This window comes from Athene noctua, chromosome 2, assembly GCF_965140245.1.
Source record: "Athene noctua chromosome 2, bAthNoc1.hap1.1, whole genome shotgun sequence".
NCBI lineage: Eukaryota > Metazoa > Chordata > Aves > Strigiformes > Strigidae > Athene > Athene noctua.
Window position 1 is genome coordinate 147,310,141 of NC_134038.1, and position 27,821 is coordinate 147,337,961.

A 27,821-nucleotide genomic window follows, 5' to 3' on the forward strand; every position below is an offset into this window, starting at 1 on the left:
GGTGCTTTGCCGAGAAGTTGGTTTCTCAAAAGTCTCGAGACCTTCAGTGCAGGGGCTGACTTCTGGAAAGCCCCAGGCAGAGGCAGAGGAGGACAGTGCCCGGCTCCTTAGTTTTGCTAGAGCTGACTCGTTACATCCTCTCAGAGTATACAGCATATGCAAAACAAATGCTTACTTGATATAGTGACAATTTGATAATAAATCCAATCAACAGATTCTTACTGAATACGGGTACTCAACAGGAACCATTCTGAATCAGATCTGTTAATTATAGTATGACTTCACTCTGCAGCATGCCAGAAATCAGAGAAGTCTCTGTTTGCATTTTTCCCTACTACTGCACATCCCTGGCTTTTTTTTAGAAGAGTAGAACACTTTTACCCAAGTGAGATAAGTAAATGTTCTCTTTCTTGGTAGATAATATACTGTGAAAGTAAAACACTAATAGACCATGCCATCATTTTTATTAAATCTGTCTTTCTGGGTATTTGAGGGCTGCCCTGTCTGGACATGGAGAAGTATTACTAGAGTAGGAATATATGTGCAGCACAAGAGAAAAATCATAAGCTCTGGCAATAAAGATGTAGTGTTCTCAACAATTGACAAAAAACCCACCCACACCACTTCTGGGGAAGAAACTAGTGGGCATTATTAATATTACTCCATCTATTTAGGTAATGGTAGCCGTGCAGCAGTAAAGCTCTAGGTGCTAATCAATGGTACAGAAAACAATTGTACTCTATAAAAATTAATTAAAAGACAACCTTGTCCTATGGACTTTGCAGCCCAGGGCTTTGAAAAAGAGCAGGGTCCACAGTTAATCTAGGTACAGTGAGTAATCTTATGACTTTGAATGGAGTTAAATAACATTTTTTTGAAATACTGAATTCTCCATAAAGAAAACCCCAAACCAATCTTTTAGCCCTCCTGGGAATAGTCATACATTTGGATAACATTTAGTGAGTTTTTTCAACCCAGAATGTTTTGAGGAGAGCTAAATTTATAGAAGAGAAAAGGAGGAGGCCATGTCAGGGATGGTAGAAATTACTTTCCTAAGTGGTGAAATAGTTTTCTTTGACTGGGTCTTCCTCAGGACCAATGATCGGCTGATGTTTTCTTCCATTAGATGGCAGTGGTGTGATATGTGGTTTCTTTGGACCCCCAAATTACAAGTTTGATTAAAAAAATAACAAATAATTCAATTTTTCTTTTAAGAAGAACATCTCTTAGTTTCAGAGTCTTAAAGCTTTCAATTTTTTTATTCACATAGAATTTTAAAAGTTATTGGCCAGTTTCAAGGAAAGGTACCGGAAAACTGGGACTTTCAAATACAGACGAGTTAAATATTTTCAGAAAATGGGTAGCTATGTAGAGTGGAGACTTAGTGCTCCCACAGAAGAAAACATGGAGTAGATTTAGGGTTTTTTAGTTTAGTTTCATCCAGAGTAACCACAGGAAATCACCACTTGCTCATCTATGGTGGAGCCAGATCTTGTGCTGGTTTTATCCAAAAAGGAAACTGGGAGGGAGATATGGGTATTGGAGGGGAGGGTGAAAGCCATAAGGAACACTTCGGGTGGGGGATTCAAGTTACTGCAGCAAGTAGTTGGGATAGGATATGGGGCAGAGACAAGAAAGATGGGTGTCAAATGTATAAGGCTTTGTTTGCTTCATTGCTTGTAGAATGTGTTGTTTTATTCCAAACAAAGGAGAAAACCAGACTTTTTTTTTTTTTTTTGTATGATCTCTATAAAGATCTTTCAGCCACATGCCCTTGTTGCTTGTGGTATTAGTCATGGTGTTGTTGTTTATTAACTTATTAAATATGGAGCAGTAAACACCATTTATTTTTAAATGAATTAAAATGGACTTGTTGCCCTTCATGGCTTTTTATTAATTGAATATTTTTGCTAAGCTGTCTGCTTTTAGGGCAAAGATTACAGTTAGGAGATGGGGGTCAATGGGACCTCCATTTAAATGCATGTTATCTCTGTTAATTGCCTGCATATTTACCAACCAAGCATGTCATTCTGCAGAAAGTAAAGGTTTTTGTGGTCAACTTTAATCATGAAACAGCAAGAAAAAGTCTGAGTGACCTGGTTTGCCTGAGGTGTCTTGGTTGCTCTTGTCAGTCACTTCAGCTCACAGTAAATTGCAGGGTAAATTCCACATAATTGATGGAATGTATCTTTAAAAAAAAAGCCCCAAAACAGGAAAAAAAAAATGGGTGTTCAAAATCTTAGTGTTTGATTTTTGTTTATTTGTGGCACATTATCTTAGTAGTTGTTTCCTTTTTAATTAGAACAGAATGTATTGCTAGTATAGATAATTATTAGAGAAGAAAGTCACAGAACAGACATTAAATATGCCTTGAGTTGTGGAGACAGATACATATTTATCAGGTTGGGTGAATATGAGTTCTTACATCAGAAAGAATTGCATAGCTACTGCTTGCCATGCTCTACTTTCTTGGACTGTTACTGTAGAAATGTTAAAATAGTTACACTTAAAGGAGAGGGATGTATGCTATGCAACAAATCCTTCTGAGGCTGCTGGGATTAATAAACCTCTGTTTTGTGACTGCTGTGTTTTCTCTAGTGTCTAGTAATGAGGATTTGGAACTTAAAGTATTTAAGATTGCTACCTCTGTCAAATTTGCTTGAATAGGGTCAGTCACTTCAAAAGTTACAGGAAAGGAGGGACTGACAGGGAAGTGAATTTACTGCAGAAATATCTATATATTTTGCCTTGCTTTTACTCCTTATAACAATTCCTAGAATTCAGTTTGCCCTTTTGAGCAAATATGGAACTGACATTTCTATGGACAGTTCAAAGGACATATGTGGAACTGGAATTTTCTCCCATGTATGTCACTACGTTTATCTACATTTAATTTCTTCTGCTGGTTTATTACCCAGTCGCTTAGCTTAATAAGGTCCTTCTGCAGTTTTTCACAGATGCTGCCCCCTGTTTTCTTTCCTAAATAATCTTGTCACCTCACTGCTTAGCCTCTTCTTGTCATTTAGAAACAGGTTGTGCAGTATGGGTCCTGGCAAAGCTCCACATGGAAGTCCATTGGTGCTGTTCCCTTCTTGTAAGAAAGACCATGCCCTCTACCCTCTGTTTTTATCATTTAACCAATTGTTTATCCAAGAACTTTCCCTCTTAAGCCACGGCTGCTTAGTTTCCTAAGAAATCTTTTGTGACGGCCTTGTCAAATGCCTTTCTGAGATCCAAGCAGACTATATTAGCCAGATCACCCTTATCCACAGGCTTGTTGACCTTTTCAAAGAACTCCAATAGGTCTGTGAGGCAAACCTACAAAAGCTAGGTTAACTCTTTCCACATATTTTATTTCCATTGATTTTACTCTGTTTCTGTAATTTCTGGTAATTTGACACCAGGTTTACAGACCTGTAGGTACCTGGATCTTACCTGAGATCTTTTCAGAACACTGCCACTACATGTTACACTTCCCCGTCCTCAGGTACGAGGTCAGATTTAGAAAAGAAGCTGCACACCACTTATTAGTGTGTGTAGTCAGCTATTGCATCCTGGAGCTCTTTTCAATCAGGGAGGGTGAATACCATCTGTTGTTGCAATTTGTTAGTGTTCACTTTTGTCAACTTGTCCCATAACCTCATCTGTGGTCATTTCAAATTAAGAGTTGCATCTGTTCTTCTGGGCTTCCTAAGCAGCTGCTCTCTGAAACAGCACCTAAAAATGTGATCTTTGCATTATATCCCGTTTTGCTCAATCTATGTAGGGATAATTAAAGTCCTGTATGAGCACTCTGCTCTCTGCCTTTATGGCTGTTCTGCATCTTCCTCTGCGTGTTGCAGTTGGTGTTGCCATCCTGGTGGGCAGTCAGGAGTACAGAGGTAGCTCTCCAGTAATGCAGGAACAACAGTAGTTTAGTTGGGGCTGGGATTTCAGTTCTTGCAGGTTCTGTGTTAGTCACTGCTATGCTTTGCCTGATCATTTCTCCATCACCAGCACAGCCTATTCTATCTGTGCCACGCACGTTCTGTCTTAGTGTTACGGTGATCCACTTATTGCTTCACTTTCACAGTCTCTAATTACATGAGTGTTTTCTTACTGTAGTGTTTATTCCAGTTCACCCATCTTATTTCTCAGGCTTAAAACATTTAGGGAGCTACTAGTGTTTCAGTTGTGTTGTCAGCACCATATTTGAGTGACTTGGTGGTTACTTTCCATCCCAGTATGTCTACTTAATGTTCTCTGGACTGTTGTTTTGTTTGCAAGAAGGATAGATCTAGTGATCACTCTGATTTTCTCCACGGTTACCAACTCCCCCATCTGTTTGTCTGGTGAGAGAGATTGCCATTGCTCCAACCTGCTCCTTCCTTCTGGTTAGCTCCAAGTTCTAGAGGGATGCTTTCAGTGCAAGAAGATGCAAAGTCAGCATCAGTGGGGAAGCTGTAGCACTGACTCATGTCCTGCTTCACCACCTGAATGCTGTCTTGAGCCAGCAGCTGCCCTAGTGGACTTGGGCCTGCTGTATGACACTGATTAAATAGCCTCTGTGAACTTCTCACTCCTCTCCCTTAGCAGGATTTGGCTCAATTGTTTGAAATTATGTCCCTGAAGGTGCAGCTGCTGCATTTCTCTGTCTCATTCAGTTCCTCCAACTTTGCTGTCCTTCTCTCAGGAGCCAGAATCTCCTGCTGAAGACCCTAAGTTGTCTGCACAGCGCACTCATGTGCACAATTTCCTGATGGAGAAGACATAGAAATGATAGTTGGCATAGTAAATTGGGTAATTCCCACCTTAACTTCTTCTCCCTGAGTATTTGATAGGATTGTTTCTTCAACTTCTTTCTATCCAGGTAACCTGTTAGACCTCCCTGCCTCTTGTTGCCCTAAGGACAAAACCTAGAGTTTTCTCTTCCTTTCATGCCGTCAAACTCATGCTCCTACGGTCTTAGCTTAATTGTTGGAAATGTTGAGGCTTTTCTTACTCAAAATAAGTGTAGAGAGGGACTGGTGAGGAATGGAAGACATAACATTTAAGAGAACATTTACAAAACCAAAACTTAATTGGAGAGGCACTGTCTATGAAGAAATCAGTGTCTGGTATTGGGCAAGGGAAGAACGAATGCACACAGTGTTGGCAACAAGAATATGCAAGGGTAAATGGGCCATAATTAAATTACAGGTGAAATACGGATGAGAGTTTCTAACCACCAGAACAGCAAAGTCTTGCTATAGGAGTTAGAACAAGCTCAGGTTTTACTGACAGGAGTCATGGCACAAGGCTACCTGTGAGTGAGGAAGTGTTCAGTGACCAACTTCTTATCCAAATGCATGCACTTATTTCATAGGGCTCCTCCAATATTCTGAGTTTGGAGACAGCCAAGTATTGTAAGATGTAGGTTTTTTAGTGCATTGTTTCATTCAACTGCTACAGTAATCCAAGAGCTGCACCTCTGCAAGAAGCACTGGGGAGGGTGCTTGGAGATGTATTCTTCTGGGGGCTGCTCTTTTTGGGGCTGTTGCAGCTGATGTGGGACCTGGGCTTCAGAGGACACTGGCTCTGTGGCACTCTCCCACACTCTCGGCCACCCTTTTAAACAAACCTGTCTCTGGAGGATGCCTCAGGGGCCAGCCCCTTTATGAGCAGAGCCTGGCTCTTGGGCTGAAGTGGGGACAGTGGTCTTACCCTTAACTGGGCTGACTGGCTGCACTGGGGTACACAGGAGTGAAGGAGGGGAGCTGCGATGGTTTGCTGAAATGCTGGGGAGCAGGAGCTAGAGGAGTGAAGTGTGGCTCGATTATGGTTCATCTCCTTGCAAATTACATGCATGTTTGCCAGTGTGAGACCTATGAAATATCTGTAGGTTTGCACATGAAAGAAAATAAAATCATTCCAAAATGGCTTTTGTCAAATTAACCTTCAAAAGCCCAGCAAGGTGAGCTCTCTGTGTTTTGGGAGTGAGGATAAGGCAGAGGAATAGCTGTGAAATGCTTCTTTATTATTTTAACTGGAAGTTGAGACTATCACTCAGTCTTTTCATGTTAATAAGGCTCATAAGAAAATGGGATTTTCAGATTACGATTTTAAAGCCCCATGTTCCCACTGTGTTTTAGGGAAGAGTGGAAGCACATGTTGCCCATAGGACTAAGTGAAACCAGAAATATCATTTCAGTTTAGACAGTCTTTACTGACACTCTGCTCCTGGGTTTGGCATTCCTGGAAGGGAGAAGTGGAATGTAAAAGGAGAGAAATTTTCCAGTCAACATTTGGTTTGAATTTACATATAACTTTAAAAAAGAAAGGGTGAAAGAAAAAAGGAAAAAAGTACCATTATAATTTCAGTGTAGGTCCACTTCATTCTATATGCTGCATCAATGTCTCTGCACTGTTATTTTATCCCGGTAAATAAGAATTTAAATGGGGAGAACTTTGCAATATATAAATGTTTGGATTGGTGTATAGAAAATGTGCTTTTTCATTTTTTAAGATTTTATTTTATAAATTAGCTCCGCACATTCCTTTAGAAAACAGAAATAAGTTCTAATATTATAGCTTATCTCCTCTGTAGTAGAGCTCCACACTCTAGATTGCAGATCTAGTCTGTTTTACTCAAGCATTGTAAGAAAATCTCTGAGTTAGGGTAAAGACCTCAGTTTCAAGACCTCAGCTGCCCTGTGCAGAGCAGTTAGCAAGGAGCTTGATAATTCCTCATTATGTATATATGTGAGATATATACATATGAAAATATCTGTGTCTCTGTGTTGAACTACTTTATTAGAAGTTGAAGCATCAGTCCATCTCATATAACAGCTTGCATCATTATAGTGCAAGAATTGACAATTGTGAGCATTTAGATGTAAGTTATACAAGTCGCAACTCATAAATAATACCTAAAGATATCACTTTAGTGATAAACTTTCCTAGAAAGAGTAATTGTCAATGCCAATCTTGTGACTGATATTTGAAGTTGACAGCAGGGTTCAACTCATTTACGTTTCCATTTTGCATGTGTCCTTTACTTTGCCTTCTGAATTTTCTGCATATAAAAAGGGCCAACTTACGTTGTGTATACTTAGCTTTAGATGCATGCTGAAGCACAGTACTGAAGAAGACCTTGACTTTCACTAAAATCAACCTTCGTAAAACATGTCAGCTCTGATGAATCCTGGTGTTTCAATGTTTGTTTTAGGACAAAGGGTGCATAAGCTTGCTATTATAGGACCCACAAATGCTACCATTTTGATTGAGCCCTTACACCCTCAGTATTTTGTTTTGAAGTACTGTTAGAAATATCACAGGCCTGAGGATATATTTGAAAAGCTTCCTCTCTCTTTTGTGATGATGTAAAGGTAGTGTTCCCAGGTCTGACGTGCTTGGAATGAATTTGGTCGTTACGGCTAGACTGTTTGTCAAAAATGCTATCTCCATTATTTCAGTGAAACCCTGACTACATGCTTAACGTGATAGCCTTAAGGAGTACGTATAGTGCTCACTTGAAGAGGATGTTATGTTCCTAATATTTGTGTTGGCTGGCCTGCATGCTTCTTTTAAACATATCCTATTTGGATCTTTTGGATCACTTTTCAGATTTAGGGCTGAATCTTCAAATATTTGTCAACTGCTCTCAGAAGTGAGACACAGAGGCGTGCAATGTATTATGCTTACATGCCACAAAATCCATGGTGCTTTTGTGAAAACAATGCATTGATGCTTTTGATCAATGATACATTTTTGTTCTGCTTGCACTACTACACCTGGAGCTGCACATGGGTTACTACCTGTGATTTGACTATATTTAATGGATTATTTTGATGCGCAGTTCTGCAAACTCTTACTTCTATGTGTTTAAGCGTGAATGCCTCCTTTAATTATTAAGTGGGACTGCAAGATGAGTAAGAACTTCTGGGAAGCTCAGAGTTAATGCGAAAGAGAAGAGGACCTTTTGCTTTGCGAGTTTCTGGGAGGAAAGAAGGTATTTTACACCAACTGGCAAAGAGTTTACAGGGCACACTTCCAAACCTTCAGAAACAGTTTCCCACAAAGACTTTTTTTTTTTTAAAGTCATGCTGCAGGAATTAAGTTGGAGATATCACTGACCGAAAGGACATTTTTTCTGAATGAGCTGAGAACCAAAGGAAATGACTCCGGGGTTTGAAATCCTTTTATTTCCTCTGTGGAAGATATCTGTGCAGCTGAAACGAACCATTCTGGCTGGCTCCAAGCCAGACTTTATGGGAACTGAGATTAGGAAGTTCTATGGTCAAAATAGACATTGAACAAATTGTTTCCAGTTTAAAGCCTCAAATTTCCTGATAAAGCTACAGTGTTTAACCCTTTCTTTTTTTTTTTTTTTTTTTTTTTTTCACCTGGGTGAACGACCTGCCTGTTATATTAGACACAAACTTTTTATCCAGTTGTGGTCCCTGCAATGCTCTCAGAAATGCCTGCGAAGCATTTGCTGATTTTTACTTTTCTGTGAGATAGGCAGAGCAAAACCCAGAAAAATGTTAGAACAGGTTTGGTTGATGTTTCCCACTTAAAATAGCAGGAAAACTGCTGTAAACAAGAAATCAGATTGCCAGCTGCACTGTGGCATTTTCTTCTTGCAGCCCTTTTTAAAGGGATGCTTTGTTTTGTTTGATGGTGGGGTTAGCTGGCTTGCTCTGCCTTCGTGAACTAAATGAAGAGGCAGTAGTGATAGCAGTCGTGCCTCTGAACTGCCGTATTTGTTCCGGAAAGTGCTAAAAACCAGTGTGTTGTGACTAGAGCACCAAGCCTGGCCTCTGAATGCTGGGGCATGATCTAGCTAGTCTCCAAAGTAACAAAAACCTTGAATTAGAACACTGAAATTCTGCATCTTTGTTTATGGATTTCTTTCCCTGTTGCCTTAAAACTGTTTTGCCTGTGGTAGATAAGGGCGTACTAAGGAAAGCCTGGAAGGGCGACAGAGAGTTGGTGCCAGAATGGCGAGCAAAGTCCGGGTGTGCCGATGCATCCTGACCCCACTGTGCTTGGGACTACCTTGAGCCAACCCCTTCGGCCACCTACGTGTGTGTCCATCCTCTGTGCACATAACCCAGCTCTTTTCCATGTGGGCAATGCTTCAAAGCAGAGTTTGTTCAATGTGAGTGTAGGCTGTGTTTTGGGCAGTTCTTGAAGAGGATGTTGGTAATTGTCTTGCAGTCAGAGATGTGACAGGATGTGGCCACATCCGTTCTTTCTGTCCCCACCAGCACTGTATTATTCCCCAAAGTGTATATGTCTTTGTGCATACTTTGTGTATCACGCATTAATGCCTTTGCACAACCTAAATTTTGAAGTCCTAAATCTTAGACAGGTGTTTCCATCATTTCACCTGAGAGACTAATTCCCGAAATAATAAAACTCATTATTAGTAAGTTTTTTTTCTTTATGCTCAGCCTAGATTTTGCTTTTCCTAATTTAATCCCACTACTCTTCATTATCCTTTCTCCCCTACCTCTGGGCACCACACTAATTAATTCGTCTCCCTCTTTGGTTTTTGCTTTTTATCCTTCAATATTATAGTTCAGTGGTAAAACACACTCCTCTTCTCTTGTATTTACTCAGCCCAACAGATATATTTTAGCTCCAGAAGTCTTTCCTTGCAAAACTGTTCCTGCTGACCTCTATTCAATGTTATTGTTCAATGTTATTGTTCATCAGTGAACAAACCCTCTGGTTTGTTTACAAATTGTTGGTATGAAAGTGATCAGAACAAGATGCATTACCCCAGGTAAGTGTGTGAGTGACATTATAAACTGAGAATTTATATATCAGTGCCCTTAAACCTTTTTTTAAAAAAAAATAATTAGAGGGAGATTGATTGTAGTTTTTATGGTCAGATTTGAAATCAAACCAGAGTCTGTCACTTCTTAAAAGTACTTAGGAAATATTATTGAATAAATATTTAGGGTATAGCTGATTTTTATAATTTGATGATTTTTGAAATGTGTTATATATGTGGGTGACCTGGCATGAACCTTTCAAAAGTCTCAGTTTTCTCTTTCGATCAGCACTACTTCAGGAATGATTTCTAAACATTGTGGAGGCCCTTCTTTCCTATTCTGCTCTTTGTTGGTAAGATAAATAATCAGCCTCGCTGTTCCTTAATGACATCTGCCCTTCCTCATTTATTTTTTCTGTTTGTTACTCTCTGTGTCCTAGACATAATATGCCAGTGCAAGTAAACTTAAGCAAGTCAGTAATGAAACAAATTCTTAGTCTGTCATTAGTTATCTGAATCTTGACCAAACCATCATTTCTTCTCTTTCTTCTTCCAAAACGGACACCTAAGATAATTTTTCCATTTAAAAGTGTACCCTCTATTTACAAATGGAGCACAGTACCATCATGTATTACCAGTCATCTTAAAAATAAACAAAAACCCAACTAAAACGCTCAAGTCCAAGTCTCAAATGTCAAGCAAATAAAGACTGGAAAGAGCATGTCTTTGTCATCTGGCAAATATGGTCTATACTGCCACAAAAAGCAGGAATGATATGAACTTTGCCTGGAAAAACAAATCACTTATTAGAGACTGTGTTTGTTAGGATACGTTGGCCAACTCTTTCTGCAAAAAGTCCTGTAAATTATCAATTGAAAAGTTCCACAGGGACTATCAAAATAGTATCTGTGGTTTTCTGTCACCTGAAAAAGAGGAAATCCTCTCTGGACCATGTTCCCATGGAAGACTGATTAGGAGGAAGGGCCAAGCTGTGTGAAAACAGTGATGATACTACTTGGCCTGAAGAAAATTGCTGTAGGACAATAAATTCTAACCAGGAAAATTAGGAAAAGAGTACTCCAAAAGAATACACTGAAGTAATGCATTTTTAGTCCTTACCTTAGAGATGATGGAGGACTCCTAATTCATGCAACAGGAGCAACTAGTAAGCTCAAACTGGAGAACTGTCACTAATAATGGACTACTGTTGGCTTGAGAGGTCGTAGTTAATAGGCATGTGAAGCGATTTTGCAGTGTCTGTACTTAAATGGATCAGCAATCAGACTAAATTATTAATAGTCAGAACTTCTATTCTTAAAATAGTTTAATGAATTTAAGATCTACACACAGGAGGTCCATCAGTCTATTTTGAGCTTCATGGAAATTGAAGCTACAGGAGGAGGGAGGGAGAGGTGGTCTTTTAGCCAGTCAGAGGGAAGTGTTGGCAAAGCTAGGATAAAATCTTCTGAGTTTCCTTTGCTCTCTTATGTGCATCTCACAAAACTCTTTGCAAGTGTCTTCAGGAGGTAAAGAATTCATAAAAAACATTTAGAGCAGAAGATGACTGCATTAATTGGTGTAATTAAGAGAACAAAAGCATGGAGTCCTGGAAAGGGAAATACAATTACTGAATGATAAAAATATAGTCTGAATTTTAAAATCCTATGTAGTAAACCTGAGTTTAAAAATGGAGATGGCTCCTTTAATTCTATGGTTTTGGTATTGCAGAACTGTAGGAAATGCACTGATTTCTGGCCATGCAAGCTACTAGCAATACATTGAAAATTCCACACTTATCTACTAAAAATATGCAGCAGTACCCCTCATGCAGATAATAGCTACAGTGGCTTAGGTAAATAAAGATGTAGTAGTAGTGGTGCTGGATAAACACTTGGAAGATATGTTTCCATGCATATGCTTCTGAATTGGTAACAAGTTTATTGTGACCATACATCTTTGTGGTCGTTCTCCATATTTGTATGCAGTGAGTTTCACTGCTGCCACTGTTCATGGAAAGTGCCATTTAGACTAGTGCGAGACACATTGTAGTCTTGGGGGGAGTGGAGTATTCCATCAGCAGTTGTCTTCAGAAAGCAGGAGCCTGGTCATGGTACTTTACTGTTTTAATTATAAACTCAATGAGATCAGCACTTTGTTTTTTCTAGAGAGAATCAGATGAACTGCTGAATGTAATGTTACACAGTGACATGTTTTTGGTAGTTAAAAAAAAAAAAAAAAATCAGACAACTGTATTTCTTCCTAAATGATTGACTGGAATGTCTATGTTGTTCCTGGAAAAGCTTAAATATGTATGTGTATGTGATGTAAGAACATACATAAAACTTGATGTTTAAGTAGACTGCTTTCTTGCCTAATCATATCATTGAGTTCTGAAATATTGTTGTCATAACAAATTGCTATCAATTATTTATTAATATTATAAATATATGATTTTTACAGCAACACTCATTTTTAAAAAAAATGTGTTGTTTTGAACTTGACATTTCTGGAGGGCTTAGCTTGAATAAACTTGTAATAAAACTTCTGGTGAAATATTGGTGCTTATTCATTTACAGATATGGCAATACATTTTTCTGATTTGTAAACACTTGAAAAACATTGAATTTTCATTTGAACATTTGATAGTAACAACAATAATTCTGTGAAGTGCTGATTTTCTGGGTGGTTTAAATCACCACACATGACTGTTTTACACGTGGGAAATACTGTAGCCATGTAACTGTTGTGATTAATGTGGAAGGCGTAAACTCTCTTAACCTATGAATATTGTCTTATCAGACCTATCTTTTCAAAAGTGCAGAGTTTGCAGCAGTTCCTATCAGTCTAACTTCTCCTTCTTCCTTCCTTTTTTTTTTTTTTTTTTTTTTTGTAACTCTTGATCTGATTTCCTAATCTATCGTTGCAAGAAAAGCTAACACACACAAATCCCATGGGCATCTCTGTCCCCACATTTATGGCTTCTAAATTGCTATTCCTTGACTGATAACTCTTTTCTTGAAACCACCCAGGCAGCGGTATTGCCAGTGGAAATCAAGAGTCATTCTTCCAATGTCATTAGTTGCTACATTGCCATGAAACTTGTTTGGTAGTAGTGAGCCCCTCGGTGCTGAGAGGTGTAAGATCCTGCAGAAGGATCAAGGCAGAGCTGGTGCTGCCACCTTTCATAGTAAAGGATTAGAAGTGACAGCTAGCTCTTCCCTTGACTGACTTAAACAATTGCTATCAAAATGAGTGTAGTCGTGCTACATTCAGTCATTTTGTGTGGTAATACATGCTAACACCAGTGGCAGAATAGAGGAGATGGTGTTTTATATTCATTGGGCTATGTAGCTGGGAATCTGCTAGTCACCTGTCTCCCATGCTGTTATTTCCAGTAATATTCTTCATGTCGAAGCTTGTTCCAAACGTCTGAAGTACTGGGGAGAGGGGGATGAAATTCTCTTTGCGGCACTCTCCACATATTTTTTTTTGAGTGACAGGTTGCTTAACTTCTCTCTGCTTCAGTGTTTCCCCATCTGGTATAAATGAGGATTATCTGTCTATCTTGGATTCCTCCACAGTTTGCATCACTGAGGTACCAGAGTGCCTCACAGTCTTGGATGCATTTGATCTCCCAGCACCCCAAGGTATGGGAGAAGTACAACTAATCCTATTTTAAACAATCTTAACGTGTGTGGTAGAGCAGATTTTCCAGGTCGGTGTTTGCTATGAGACATTTTTTCCTCTCATTGACCATATACAATTCCCAGAGAAAGTGGAGGTTCTTGAAAGTAACATTTGCTTTTTGCTGTCCTCGTGGGTGAACATGTCAGTTGGGTAGTTGAGTTGGCTAACTCTGAACTTGTTACCTATTTTAGCCAAGGTAGGCCCTGCTTACATTACAATCAGGACAGTCTTTCAGGAAATAGGCCATGACACTGACCACACCACTGGTATTTCTCAATGAGCTGTAGGTATTCCTAATCTGATTAGAGCTGGGTGGCCAAAGGTGCTGTTTGCAAAGCAGCTTTAGCCACTGCATTTCCTGGACTAAAGAAGACCAAGACCAAAGAATGAACATAACTTTTACCTGGAGGATGGTGCCCTGTGAAAGGATGACAGGTTTTAGTAATATTTAAAATATACTCAATCTTGTGTTTAACATGAATTTAATAATAATGTAAACCATATGTAGGATAAAGTAAGTGTCATGAATTTGGCATGCAACACTGACATGGTCTACAGGATCATAGGGGGCTTATGTATTGGTATTACAAACTCACAGGAAAGATTGCTGTCTTTGCTGTTGGAGTTGATGCCTGCTTTTCCCAAACAAATTATCTTGGAGGGTGTGTACACAGGAATGAACTTGTCCTGATTCTTATAGCAAGCTGGGAAGGAGCTCTGGGGGGAAGGAACCCCAAGAAAAGCAAGGACTGTGCTGAGAAGTGCTTGGAGATGCTACCAGTTCTGTGACGAAACAGGATCTGGACTCAATCTCAGCCTTGTGGCCCTCTTTTTTTCCTTTAACCAGCAGATTGCCAGGGTAAAGAAGTTTGCTTCTGTGACACTGCAAGACAGGACAAGGTCTCAGTGCACGTTGTGGTCAGATGTTTTCCCAAACACTTTGTACAAAACTGTCATTAGGAAGTACAGGTCCTAATTCAGTATCACTATCATCTTTTATTTCTTAATGTGCAGGAATGGTTCAGGGCAATAGCACCTCACACTTGTTCCTCTTTCCTCTCTGTCAGCTCTCTCAGCAGGTAACAGGTACTGTAACTTGCTTTTAGTCTTTCTTTTCAAGACCTTTGTGACTTACGGAACGTGTCATTTCCAGATACTTGTACGTTCTTGGTATTCTTCAGGTTTGCCTACCAAATTGAAATTAGAAAATCTATTTGGCTGCTTAGTGTATGCTTGTATTTGCAGGGGCTATCAGCACAGAACATTTTGGGATATGCATTTGTATAGATAGATTTATTTTGGTTTTTATAAAGCCTAGGAGAGATTGTGGTGTTGCCCAGGGTATAGTACTCGGGCGTGTGCCTGTTCCTGTTGCACTGCTCAAAGCGCATCCAAAAGAAGGTGCTCTAGTTCAGGGATTGCTATTTTTGTCCTTGCTCACATGGTGATGCACACACACATCTGCGTCTCCTTTGGTGTCTGCATGGGGTGATCCCAGGGCATGGAAGGAAGAGTGTTTTCAAGGCCCTAATTTACTCCTAAGGCTTTTCAGTGTGTGTGCTGTGGGCTGGTGCTCAGCCTTCATTTCCTCCCTCCTACTAGAGCCAAGGACAAACTCCTATCTCTCAATACATTAAACCTGTCAATGTTTGACATATGCAACTGAAAGATTGATGAATGGAATGTGAAGCAGCTGGTTTTGGGGATGTGTTATTTTGTTATTGATAGGCCACCATTTTTTTTAACAACAAAACTTGTTTCAAAGGTGTCTTTTCAGTGATTACTTAAGGTATTTTAAAAGAGAAAAACAAGTTCTGTCATGAACACCCACAGTGACTCATCTTGCTGGCCACCATTACTGTGGAAGCCTATAGATCTCCATCATTAATGACTTCTAATGAAGGTACTGGAGGGGAATTTGATACAGGCATTTTCAGTAGTTTTATAAACAAATATTTTTGGGCAGTAGTAGAGCATTTGGAGGTCAGGGATAATGTGTTTTGCTTTGAAGCATGAGCAGACCCTTGTCAGTGGTTTCCTGGGGTTATATCCAGGGCTCTGGGTGTAGAAGGAACATTCTGAGATGCAGTAGGGTTTCTCTGTTGATCCAGATCCTACTTCTTGCTCTGTGGAAGTGAATACTTGACCACTTTCTAGGGTGCAGGGTATGAAACTGGTTCCCCTCTTGCTAACTCGTTCTCTCACTGTCCCTTCCTCTCTGCTCTGGTAAACCCTGCTTTAAAAAAAAAAAAAAACAAAAACCAAAAAAACACCAAAAAACAAAACAACAACAAAAAAACCCCAGGTGGCAGCCTACTTCTGCTGAAATTCTGATTCTGCAAAATTTCCATTCCTCCAGAAAGGGATTCTTAAATCACAGCCTAGTATTTTATACCTGGAATGGTCTTTTCAGCCTCTGCCTTTGTATAAGCCTTATTTTCTAGTGACTTTATGTTATATTTTAATCAGAAGTGGTCTGAAGGGCTGAAATTGTGTGACCAGTGATGAACATATCAGAGTAAGCTGTTCTTGACTATCAAATCTCTTTATTCTCTCTTACTAGTGGCAATAATTAATAATTACGAAGGGGAAAATCTATTTTCTAATTATTTATTTGGCAGAAAGCTTTCTCTAGGAAGATAAGTAAATACCAAAGGAATGGTGGGTTGAAAAATATTGTGCAAAGTTTATGTAAACAAATTATGTGAAGATAAACAAAAAAATCCAGAGTGTGGGCTTTTGGCTCTTGATTAATGAGCTTTTCCGGTGTTTTGCTGGACAGGATCACTCAATTACACCATGCTGTGTACAAAACCCTTCTAAGGCTTTGTGCATCTGTTTCTGGAACTCTCTCACCCAAGATATGTTTTTATTTAAAAATCCTGATGTGTATCAGAAAGTGCAGTGGGCAAGTAGGTCTTCATGTAACTTTGAGGTTATTGGAATTATATCAGAGGACACTTTTGTCCCAGCATCTCTTCTTTTGCATATGGCCACCCAAGTGCAGTAGCAGTGTATTCATAAGAACGGATGTTTGTTTTAATCTATTTTTTAAGTTAAGCTTAACACTTGTTGAACTTGTATTGCTGTTGTGTGACAGACTGGGGTAAATGCTCCTTATTCAAAGGCAATGTAGACAATAAAGAGTGATCACATCCATGTTCATAACATAGGGCAAACCTATTCCCGTTCCCTTTAACTTTTCAAGAGAAAATTAATATATTTTTTTTAAAGTTCTGGGGCTGCGATCTGTAACTTGCACATTGTTGCAGCCCTTAGGATCCTTTAACACAGATTTCAGATAGAAGGATTTCTATTTAGCTTTTGTTTTAAACCACAGACTTTTATTTTGTCTCTGGATTCTAGAGTGCAATGAGAACCAACATTGTGTCACAAGTAAGCGGGATTAAACCTAAGGGAAAGAAAAGACTCCAGTGACTAAATCAGGGTGTTATAATTACATATGACAAATACATATGTTTAGTAGGTTTTTTGTTTTAGAATCCAGAATCTGGTGGCAAGGATAACGTAGCGGTTATTTATCAGTGCTAGCCCCAAATGCTCTGTTACACTTACATCCCACATTAAAGTAACTTGTGGAGTTGCATTTTCGGCGTGTTTTGCATGTTTGGTTAGTTCTTTAACAGTGCAGTGATTCAGCTATCCTGAAATAACACATGGATAACAGCTGTAGGAAATCATGCAAAAATTTTATTAAGCACTAGACTCTGAAATTGCCTTTTTCCACTACAAATGCACTGACATCTGGGTCATATCTTCTGGTTAATTCCAATGTGCCTGACATTGTAACACACGAACAAACAAGAGAGGAAACAACACAAAACGCACAAAAGAAGGAAACAGAAAATCAGTGTTCCTTGTGTTTCAGACACTGTACTCCAGAATATCTTTCAGATTTTCACAATAAATCTATCTGAAGGTCTGACTTTTCTAGAAGAGATGACTACAGAAAGTCAGTATGACAGAGCTGGCTACCACTCTCATGAAGTTTTGAGGTTTATTATTTTCTACCAGTCAAAATTACAGAAAGTTATGTCCAGAAGGTAGAAGCAGGTGTCCTCCATCGGTCATATTACTGGGCATTGAAAATAAAAGGGATCAGAAACCAATCTCAAGTTTTCTGAAAGCTTTTACAGTGAGAGATGAACATAATTTCAAACAGATTGTAACAAAGCAACAGAAGTGCCAGCTGTGTAATGACTGACTGTCTGAATAGTCTGAAATTTATATCTATGCAATTTTTTTTTATGAAATTGAGATTTGTGTGTCCACTTCATACATAAGCTTTCAATTGCTAATCTGTCTTTTCATTTACAGAGGTTAACATGGGAAAAACGTGGGTGTCCTTAGAAGTGAAAAAAATACTTCAGTGAAATATGCAGTCTTTCTTCAGCTGGTAGTTAGCTTAGGATGTATAACATTTCGTTAGTTACAAAATATATTTATTACAGGCTTCAAATTATCAATGACAGGTAGTATAAACCTGTTTTTGTGAGAAATATTCAGGGTAATATTAGCGTAAATTCTGCAGTTTCAAGTGAGATTAAAACAGGGCTCTATAAAACTAATAGTTCTGGTAAGAATTTATTTAGTCCATCCACTGGATCTTAAGGCAGGCTTAACAGTATCTGATTTATTTTGTACAGCTATTCCTACATCCTATCCCCCAAAAGCACCATGAGTGGGATTCCTGAACGTTCCCAACCAATGCATGCTATGCTTATCCACAGGTTTTTTTGTGACATCTAATCTATTTTCCTTGCTGTGTTTTAGGCTACTGTTCCCAATGAACGTGGAAAAACAGTTTTACCTTTACACATTGCAGCAGCTGTTAATTTGCCAGAAGACTGTTATTCTGGCTCTCCTCTGCCTTGTCCAATAACTGATCCCAATTATTTCACTCTTTCCTCTTAGCTCATACTATCTAGGCTTGTAGTTATTTTTCTGTTCTTCAGTTAGTCATGAAATGTGGCCTTCATAAATGGGCACAAACCTCCAAACTGAATAGTGGAAGGATTATTTTAGTTGGTTTTTGCTCCACTTACCCATTCACACAGTGCGGTAAGATCTGCTCCTTGGTGCTCCTATGGCATTTTTGAGTTTGGTAGCGTTATGAGCTCCAGCATGTGTTTTTCAAAGCTGTTGCCAGGCAGTAATTCCCTTTTTGAGTTTAAAGTATGTCCACAGTATGACATGAGCATCATATTAGATTACTTTTGTTGCAAAATCTCTTCTTACCACTTTTTTTCTTGCTGCTTATATGAAAAAGTCAACAAAGGAAGGAAAGAGGGACTGAAGGCTCATATGAGCAAGTTACCATAAGGTAGCAAGTTCTTTCATGCTCCTTAATGACTGTTCAGATCCACGCACCACTCAGTATGTTGGGATAAATGCAAGTTATTTATGAGAGAGGTTACCTTCAGCAAAGAAGCAGCAAGCTGCTTTGCATTTTTCATGGAGTGAGAACTTGCCAAGGGGGTAGCCAAACAGATGATGGACGGTAATTTGTTCCTGTCTAGCTACTTTGGTTTCATCCTGAACTATAAGAAAAACTAGTTAACCATGTTTTAAATATAAAGACCTTTATAAGCATACCATGTAATGTAGTGGAAAAGATTTGTCATGAATATTTAAAATTTTAATGAGGAATTTAAAGTTGTGAATTATTTTTATTCTTTCTATTTATTAGTGATACTTTTTGAGCCAACTGACTTTGGGGTACTCGGAAATTTTCAGGCAGTAAGGAAAAAGATTCTTTCTATTTTTAATAATTCAGTTGAAATTTTTAGTCATCCAGTTAAAATTACTTGGAGAGGAATCCACAGTCCTGTTTTAGAAAGTCATATTTGATCTCTGAGTCTAATTTTAAGGGTATTTTTTTCTTACGTGCAAAAGAAATTCAGAAGTGTTTTTAAAGGGGGGGAAGAGACATCTGATTGAATCCCCCAAAGCTGCATACAGTCAAGTTGCAGGGATGGCTACAGACAGATCTTCCCACACAAGAGATGTTTTCATGTCCGCTGTACATACAAAGGGCTATTGCAAGTGAGGTAAGTGATTTGGTTTTGTGGTTAAACAGCTAGTTTTGAACACTTGTTGTTATATCTAAAGAGCCTTCATATGTCTGCTCAAAGTCCCACTTAAGAGATTTTTTTTCAGTGAACAAACATCTTTTGGCACTCATGATGCCACTTGGTTCAGCTGCCTGGAAGTTTCTGCTTCTCACAACAGTTAACTCAAAAGTGCTTAGAAACTTGTTGGTCTACACGTACTTAGTATTTAGTGTCAGTGTACACACAGACATTCTGGAAATGCAATTATTTTCTATCCATGTGTGGATTTAATGGGATTTCCGAATAGTTCGAGAGCTCATTTTTTCCAAGATGCTGAAGGAAACATGAACTCGTTCACACAGTGGCCCTGGATTGTTTTACCTAAGCCTTTTGCATTGGTTCACCATCTATTGATGTGCAGTGTGAAGCAGCAGACAGTATCTAAAGAGAGGATAAGAATATCCTTTAATCAAGTAAAAAGTCAATAAAACACATTTTTAAAATGAGCCTGAAGGCATGAGCTATTTTTCATAAGCTCAGTTCTTTCTTTTTTGGTCGTCTTTTCTCTCCAGTCAGGTTTTGTTATTAAGCATTGTGGCTTTTTAATCAAAGCCCACAGTTACCCGGAGTACATTTTTATGCTGGCTCTGGCCCAGGCGCAGGCTGCCGAGGCTGCACATCGACAGAAAGCCCAGAGAAGCGTTCCTCAACTTGGACCTTTTGTCCCAGCTTACTTCCTGTTGACCGACAAGTGGCCCTTTGCCTGGCTTCTTGTCAGGTTGTTCACACAGAAGAGAGTTCAGTGTTTCTAAGGGCAGTGAAATCTTGAAGCAGATTAAAAGTAGTATGTGATGCTCTTGGAGCAAGAATGCCATCTTTTTTTTTTTTTTTTTTTTTTTTTTTGTGGGTTTGCTAAAGGACAAAGGTCACAAAGATGAGATAGAGCGGTTTGGTGTGCTGGGGTGTAATTACACTCCTGCTAGGGAAGAACAGCACAAGATATTTACTAGCTGACTGTTCTCTTTAATGGCAGGGTTGAATCCCTGACCATGTGTAAAGCTTCATGAAAATGTGCTATTACTTGTCAGAATATAATTTTAATACAGTTGTTACAGGTCTGTTGAAATGTGTCCGGCATAAGCGCTGTGTTTAGTAGCTGGAGGAAAGAACTGCGTTTGGACATGAACTTTGATGAAAAGTTTGTAGTATGATGTATTCATCATATCTGTAAAATCTCATTGTCTAGCTCTTTTCCTCTGCTACATACATGTGTGATGCCTGTATATAATTTTGGTGTTTATCATAGGAGTAGAAATACAATTGTAGCTGCAGCAGTGCAAAGATGATACAGGGAGCCCCGAAAAAGTCATTTGTGCCCCAAAGCTTTTATCTTCCAGCTACGTAAGCTGGTCTAGAGAAAGTCACTGCTACTTCCTACAAATATTATAGGCTTTGCCTTGCTTTTTTAGTACTTATGGTAAAGAGGAAAGGTATTGTAGTAAAAACCTCTCCTCTCAGTTAAGCCTGTGTGTACCATTCTCCTGGCACACTGGTATTTTACTGCTGTCCTGAGCTACTAGGGATTGATATGAGTAGGAGATTCATTAACAGCCTGGCCTGGAGGATGATTCAGGAGAGTAAGATGAAGGTTTACAGGATTAAATGAAGAGAAGGAAGATGAGGCTGAACATCCAAACCCCACATCTTGAGAGCAGGCTTGTGTCACAGCCTGCCAAGGGCAGTGGCAGGGGCCCTGCTGTTTGAGTCACTTTGCTGAACACAGCAGGACATTGGACAGAAATACCTGTTTGTACAGACAGGGGTGGGAGGAATTAACCCAGGATTTTCCGCGCTAGCCGAATATCTGAGCTCAGCCTGCTGAATAAAGATGGGCGTAGGTCCAAAAAACTGTTGAAGGTCTTTTTGTGTGTGTATGATTGCAAGCTTAGATTTTTCAAGAATTTCTTAGGATGCATCCAGGTTAAATTCAGTAAGAAGGAACATGCTTGTGTGAGGTTTTAGTAGGAAGCCAGCTCACAGCAATACAGAAGTAGGTTATGAGTCCTAGTGTGTCTCTCATTCCTCTGTCTGCATTCCTGAGGGACTCCTTAATATCACGAAGTCCATTTGACTTATGACCTAAGACAGATTTTTTTTTTTTTTTTTTTTTCCAGCTCAGCAGAGGTGAAAGGCTAGGGCAGTATCCCACAACCAACCTAGCTTCCACATTTTTTCCCAGTCTTAAACACTTCAGTACTTGCAGATAATTTTCCACTGTCAAAATACCTGCATCCAATAGCTGGAGGATAAGGGAAAATTCTGGGGTTAATTACACATTTTCAAAAAGTCTGCACAGGAAAACATAAATAGTTCTTAATACTAAACATTTCTTAAAAATTAAGGGGAAAAAAATGCTGTTCACTTTTCTAATTGGAGAATGCCGTTAGTTGTTCCTATTGTTTACCAATATAATTTAATTTATTGCTGGCATTTTTTCCCCTCTATGCATTTCTGGTATCATTGTATTTTTAATATCATGGCTATCAAATTATCATAAAGGGAGAGAACTAATTCTTTCTGCTTATGGGAACAAACATTATTAAATATGGAAAATTAAAATGTTTTTGAGGTTTTTTTCCTTTTTGTTGGATCTGGGTTTTTTATTGGTATTTGTTCCACACTACTTTTCCCTTTGTAAAATACTTTTTATTAATAAATAGCTGATCTTATGATACATGGAAAATGATTACTTCCCCAGATGTTAGGACTTAAGAACCATCATCTTTGGAGCCAGACCACCTATCCACAGTTATTTCTCTGATTTTCATGTCATCTTTAAAGTTTTGGTGTGGACAGCCAGGCAAATTAGCTCTCATTGGTCCATTTTTTCTCCCTCAGCTTGCAAGGGTTTAGGTGCCTGAAAATCACTGTGACACCTAACTCTTGGTCTGTAAAGTTATGCAGCTAATAGATCACATATAGTAAAAAAGGAAAGGGCCAAATTGCTCTAGAAATACCCAGAGGTAAAAAAAAAACGAAAACAAACAACCAAACAGGGGATTGGATTGTGAAAGCGAAGGTAAGAAAAGGCAGTACTCGTGTTTGCTGGAAATGGATTTTTTTTTTTCTTTTTTGTCTTTGGGCAAGACCAGTGGGCACCAGTGGTAACTGCAAGCTGAGCTCTCAGCAGGACTTCAGTTTGAATATTAGATGGCTTCTTCGAAGTTTGTCCATTTTGAAGGACTACAAAGGAAACAATATCGGAAGTAAATACAGTTAGAGGAAACCTTTAGTCTGGCCCTGGCAGTCACAATACTGAAAGGTTGGTATGAAACGGATGAGGAAAGCTGACACACACTAGTGGTACAAGGGACACCAAGAGCACAAAGCTACTGTCTCCCAAAGGTCTAAAAGGATAAACACTCAATTTACACACACAAAGGAAATATTTCTTTGACAAGGGACGTTGAATTACACCCGGGGAAAATTCCACATACCCTTAAAGAAAGATTAAAAAATCGATATACTGTTTTACAAATATATTTTTATTCCCTGGTTTCAGTGACTTCTGTAAGCTGCCTGTCTCATGCCTGGCTTCCAGGTCCAAGCAGCAATGATATATTAAATAGCTGTGTTTTTTAAAAGACAATCTGTTTTCTTTTTGATGTGAAATGTTAAAACATCTAGTAGCACGCTTGTTAAATTAGTTGCTTTTCACTTGATGTCATTGGTGAATGAAGAAATATGCAGTACAGATGCATGCTTGAATGCTCAGGGAAACAACTTTAAGGTGATAGGATGCTGATGACATTGCTCGGACTTTTAGGCCAGTTCAAAATATCTGTGCAGCTCAGCTGAGTTGTGTTTTTACTGGTTGGATAGCAAAGCTGATGTGTCAATATGGAGTTTGAACTAACAGAAGGACTGTACTCTTAGCTATCATTAAAAAGCCATGAATGCAGACCGTTCTGAAACATAAATGTTCTTGTCTGTAAATATTTCAATTATAAGTAGGTATAGTTAATCTGTCTTAAACAGAAGGTCCTCAGGCTCAAAACCCCAAAATCCCTGCACAATTTTTTGGGGTTCAAATTCTTTTTTATCAGCTGTTTTACCAGAAGATGTACACGAGCAAGCAACTTCAGCTGTAACAGCACTTCTGTGAATTATTTTAAGTTAGGAATAAGCTTTTGCCTAGTACTTTCATATGTCTATTTAGAGTGCTGTTTTGGTGGTTGAGCTTTTTTTTTTTTTTTTTCCTTTGAGGTTCAACTTCTCTGTCAGCTGCAGTCAGCAGTGAATTAAAACTCTTGGATGAAACATGGCAAAAAATGAGTTTCCTAGCTGTTAAGATTTTTTGAGTATTTCTTTACTTATTCTGTATTGGGGTGAACCAAAAATTTTTTTTAAATCTTTGGCAGCAGGGGAGAAGAGAGAGAGGAGGGGAAAAAAACCCAACACTTTGCTGCTTTTTCAGATCTGAAGAAAAGCTCGTGTGTGCAAAAGTATCTTTGCCAACCATCTGTTGGTCTAATAAAAGGCATTTTCGCTGTACCTGCTTCTCTCCTGTCATTAGCTTGCACTGTAACAGTGTTGTACTAACCAGAAACACCCCATCCAGACAGCTGGCAGAGAAGTGAAAAACTTAGGTTGGAGCTCTGGACCGGACCTCTTCCATCCTTCTGAGGGTGTCCTGACCCTCAGGCTGCTCTGTAACCCTTCGCCCTGTTGCAACTTTGAGTAGAAATTACAGTGTGGAGGTGAAAGGTCTGTGGAAACCACTACATTGTTTTGTGTTAATTTAAATGGATTGGGGTATTTTTTCAGAGGAAAACTATTTGTCTGGCAACTTCCCAGTCCATTCTGCTGTTGAGCCTGCAATATTTGTGTCTGCCTTAGGAACAAGTTGCAGCAAAATTGTGAATGCCTTGGAGAGTTGAAGCGTTGGATTATATAGCCCAGGAGAGTGAACATGTCTGTGTCCAGGGCTACTGACAGGCTGCACATGGTCTCAGGAAAGCCCAAAGCACGCTGGCATAGTCTGCACCAGCAGTAGGAGTGTAAGACTAGAAGGAATTGGAGCAAACCAGTAAGAAGTTCACTAGTCTGGCTAGAAGTTTAATGAGAAGTAAGCATCCAGCTTTTAAACGTGAATTGACCATCAGTATACAGCAAGTTGTGACACTGAGTATTTGAAGTTGTGGGGCATTAAAAGACAGATATTGACTCCACTGGGAAGTAGAAGTCAAAACCTTGCAGACAGGAACATATCTAGCAAGAGGTCATAGTAAGCTGTGGGAAAGGCTTTGATTTAGAAATTAAATACCTACAGTAACTAGTATAAACACTGTAGGACAGAAGTTTTGTGACTGATAAGAGGATTAAAACATTGCTCTGCCATTAGACATTGTGCACTTCCCATCCTCCTCCCTCAGATGAAAGTCCCTCTTTCAGCTATTTTGCTAGTTACCAGTTGAACATTAAGAGGAACATGCTGTCAAACGTTAACTCTAAATTAAGATGTTTGTTATATTAAGTGATTATCTCTTTAGGTGTATGCCCCCAAATGAATAACTATAGAGAATCTTTTATAAATAATACTTTCAGAAAATTATAATGATGAAGTGACTTGTTAAGGAAGAGAGGACAAGGACTAATTCTCTGTGGTGATGCCTTGTTTATTCTGAAGTTTATAAACAAACGGTGGTGATAATTCCTTCTCTAGAATACAAAGGCTACCTTCAACATACAGATTTAACCAAGTTTTTCTTTCTTTCTATTTTTGCTAAGCCTATATGAAAAGTGTGGTAATTCTTCGCTTTCATCTAGAAAAATCATCACAATATCATAGTTAAAGCTGTATCTAAACTGATCATTAACTGGGGATTTTTTTTCATTTTATTCTGAGTTGTCTTTCCTTCTACAATCTGTGCAAAGCAGCATGCTGTGCTGTGATTGATCTGTCTCTATGAACTGGTGTGTCTTGTATAATGCATCTGCCTTCTTTGGATCTAAGTCATTAGGCTTTCTGAGAATACCTTGGGTGAAATGTTGAAGGGAAACCGTAGACTTAGCCACACATGGCCTACATGAAGGCAACGTATTTTCTTGTGATGCACATGTGGTAGGGTAACAGTTGCTATCCATTCCACCAGTCCTCTCAAAACTGATCCAGTACTACTGCAATACCTCATGCTAGTGCTGTCAGAGACACCTCCTTTCTGATACAGAAGAGCTATCAAAGGTCTCCTATATGATATCTAGCCTGACATACCATGGCCACAAGATCCTGTGATGTGCCTTTATTCTACCTCACTTTCTCTAAAGGGTGAAGACAAAGATCTCCTTAAGGCTGAGATCAAGCTAGTTTTTCTAGCAACATCTCGGATGTGCTTTACTGAAAACCCCGATTTTCTAGAACTGAAGACACAGACCCTCAGAATCCAATTTTAGCTTCATCACTGTAAATTAGAATAATCTCTCATATCCTCAGTGTTCTGCGGATATGTATTAACATCAGAAACTGGTCAGTAAATTCCAAGTTCAAATGTTCAGTGTGGTGACAAATTAATTACAAGTAGATAAGCTCTGATTACCCATCAAGCTTCAAGTATAGCTCCACAGTTTTCATCATTTTTGCTAACATATCTGCTGACACATGTCATTGTTTAGACTCAGTAAACAGATATAATAACATGTTAATTAATATTGTTAGGGAAAAAAAAAAAGGGGGTACGAATTTTCTTCCTCAAATGAAAATAATTTAAAGGCAGTAAGAGGGTGAAGCTATCATCGAACCCAAATGAAAATGTGATCACAACAGTTGTGTGTTTTGATAAACTGCAAAGCTAAGCTTGGCAGGTGAACGTGATCTATTTAAATGTTAGAATAGCGTAATATTTTAAATGTACAGTTGATGCTAATGTATGATTTTTGGCAATTTCCAGAATGCTTTTTATGATCAGAAAATGTGTTTTGCCTGTCTTACTAGTTGCACAAGATGACTTTAAAGTGCTTCTAGTCTGGTGCAATAACATTAGTCCTTTGTGTAGCGCAGTGTCCTACAGTGTGCATAATGACAGTGTAGTTATCATAGCTGTTAACAAATGGGGCTTAATGGTTTCTTCAGTCTTTATGACTCAGGCGAGACCCTTTAAAAATTGTACTGTAAACTCATTAGATGTAATTTGAATTGGAAGTTCTAGAAATAGATGCTAGCTGATAGATCTTGTTGATGGTCATAGAGCAAAACAATTAATCCCTAGTTTATTTATCCTGGTGGGTTGGTTTTGTGTTTGTTGATACCTCACTTGTTCTTGTTTCTTTCTCTGAAGACCCGTTAGGGTTTTTTAGTTGTGGCTTTTTTTTTTTTAAAGGGAGGCAGAAAAAAAAAAAATCTGTTTTGTTTGCATGGATTCAGGTTTAAGGAGCTTAAAACACCTGGTTTTCAGTTCTTCTCACTGTCAGCCCTCAACTGTCCCGGTAAGCAGTGCTTTTTCATAGATGTGAGGCAGACTGGTATAAACAGCTGTCCCCCTAGCAAAAAATCGAAGCATTAGGTCATTGTTGATGTCATTTTTATTTTTTTTTTTTCCTTGAAGGCTAGTAAATAGTGGCTGAAGTTCATGTGAACAAGGATGTTTAGAACAATATGTTTTGGCTGCCTGACTCTCAACATGAGGCAATGTGTAATTCAAATGAACCTTCTGCAGAAGTTTCTGGATCACATACCAAATGCAGTGCTGGCCTTGTAGCATACAGACCCTGATTGAAGTCAAGCTTGCAGTTCCACACAGACTCATTTTTTCCAGGATAGAGCTCTTTCCAAGAGCACAGAGTACAAGTGAGTAGTTAGATGATGTTTGGCTCATTAGCTGTTCAGTCTTATGATGGAGAAATAGTTCCATTCCAACATTTGCTGTTCTTCTGAATGGAGGTGCTCAGCAGAATCACCCAGTTTGGTAACAACCAAAAGCATCCCCCAGCCAAGGCCATTAAAACGTTCTTTGCGAAGTATGCAGAGTATTGCCTGGATGAGCTGGGGGCAGGCATGTGAGCCAAGGGGTGGGCATGAGCCACTAATTAGGCAAAACAAAATCAAACTCAGAGTTGGAGTGCTGTATGGGTCAGAGCCAGCAATGTCTCCTGCTCCAGCAGTGATTTATGACACTTCCTCAAATACAAAACATCTGGGAAGACAGACCAGTAAAGTCCCTCCGAGAGAGCGCTCACAACAGGATGGCAGAGGAAGGCAACACTCATGAAAACTGGCAAAAGACTTGTATGTCTTTTTAGCATAAAGTAGGCAAACAAATAAA

At 38.9% G+C, this 27,821-nt stretch overlaps 1 protein-coding gene across 3 annotated transcripts in view; it reads left to right on the plus strand.

Moving 5' to 3' along the window:
- RBMS3 (RNA binding motif single stranded interacting protein 3) overlaps positions 1 to 27,821 on the plus strand; it is a 448,215-nt gene that overhangs the window by 132,136 nt on the left and 288,258 nt on the right. The gene's annotated exons all lie outside the window — the stretch shown is intronic.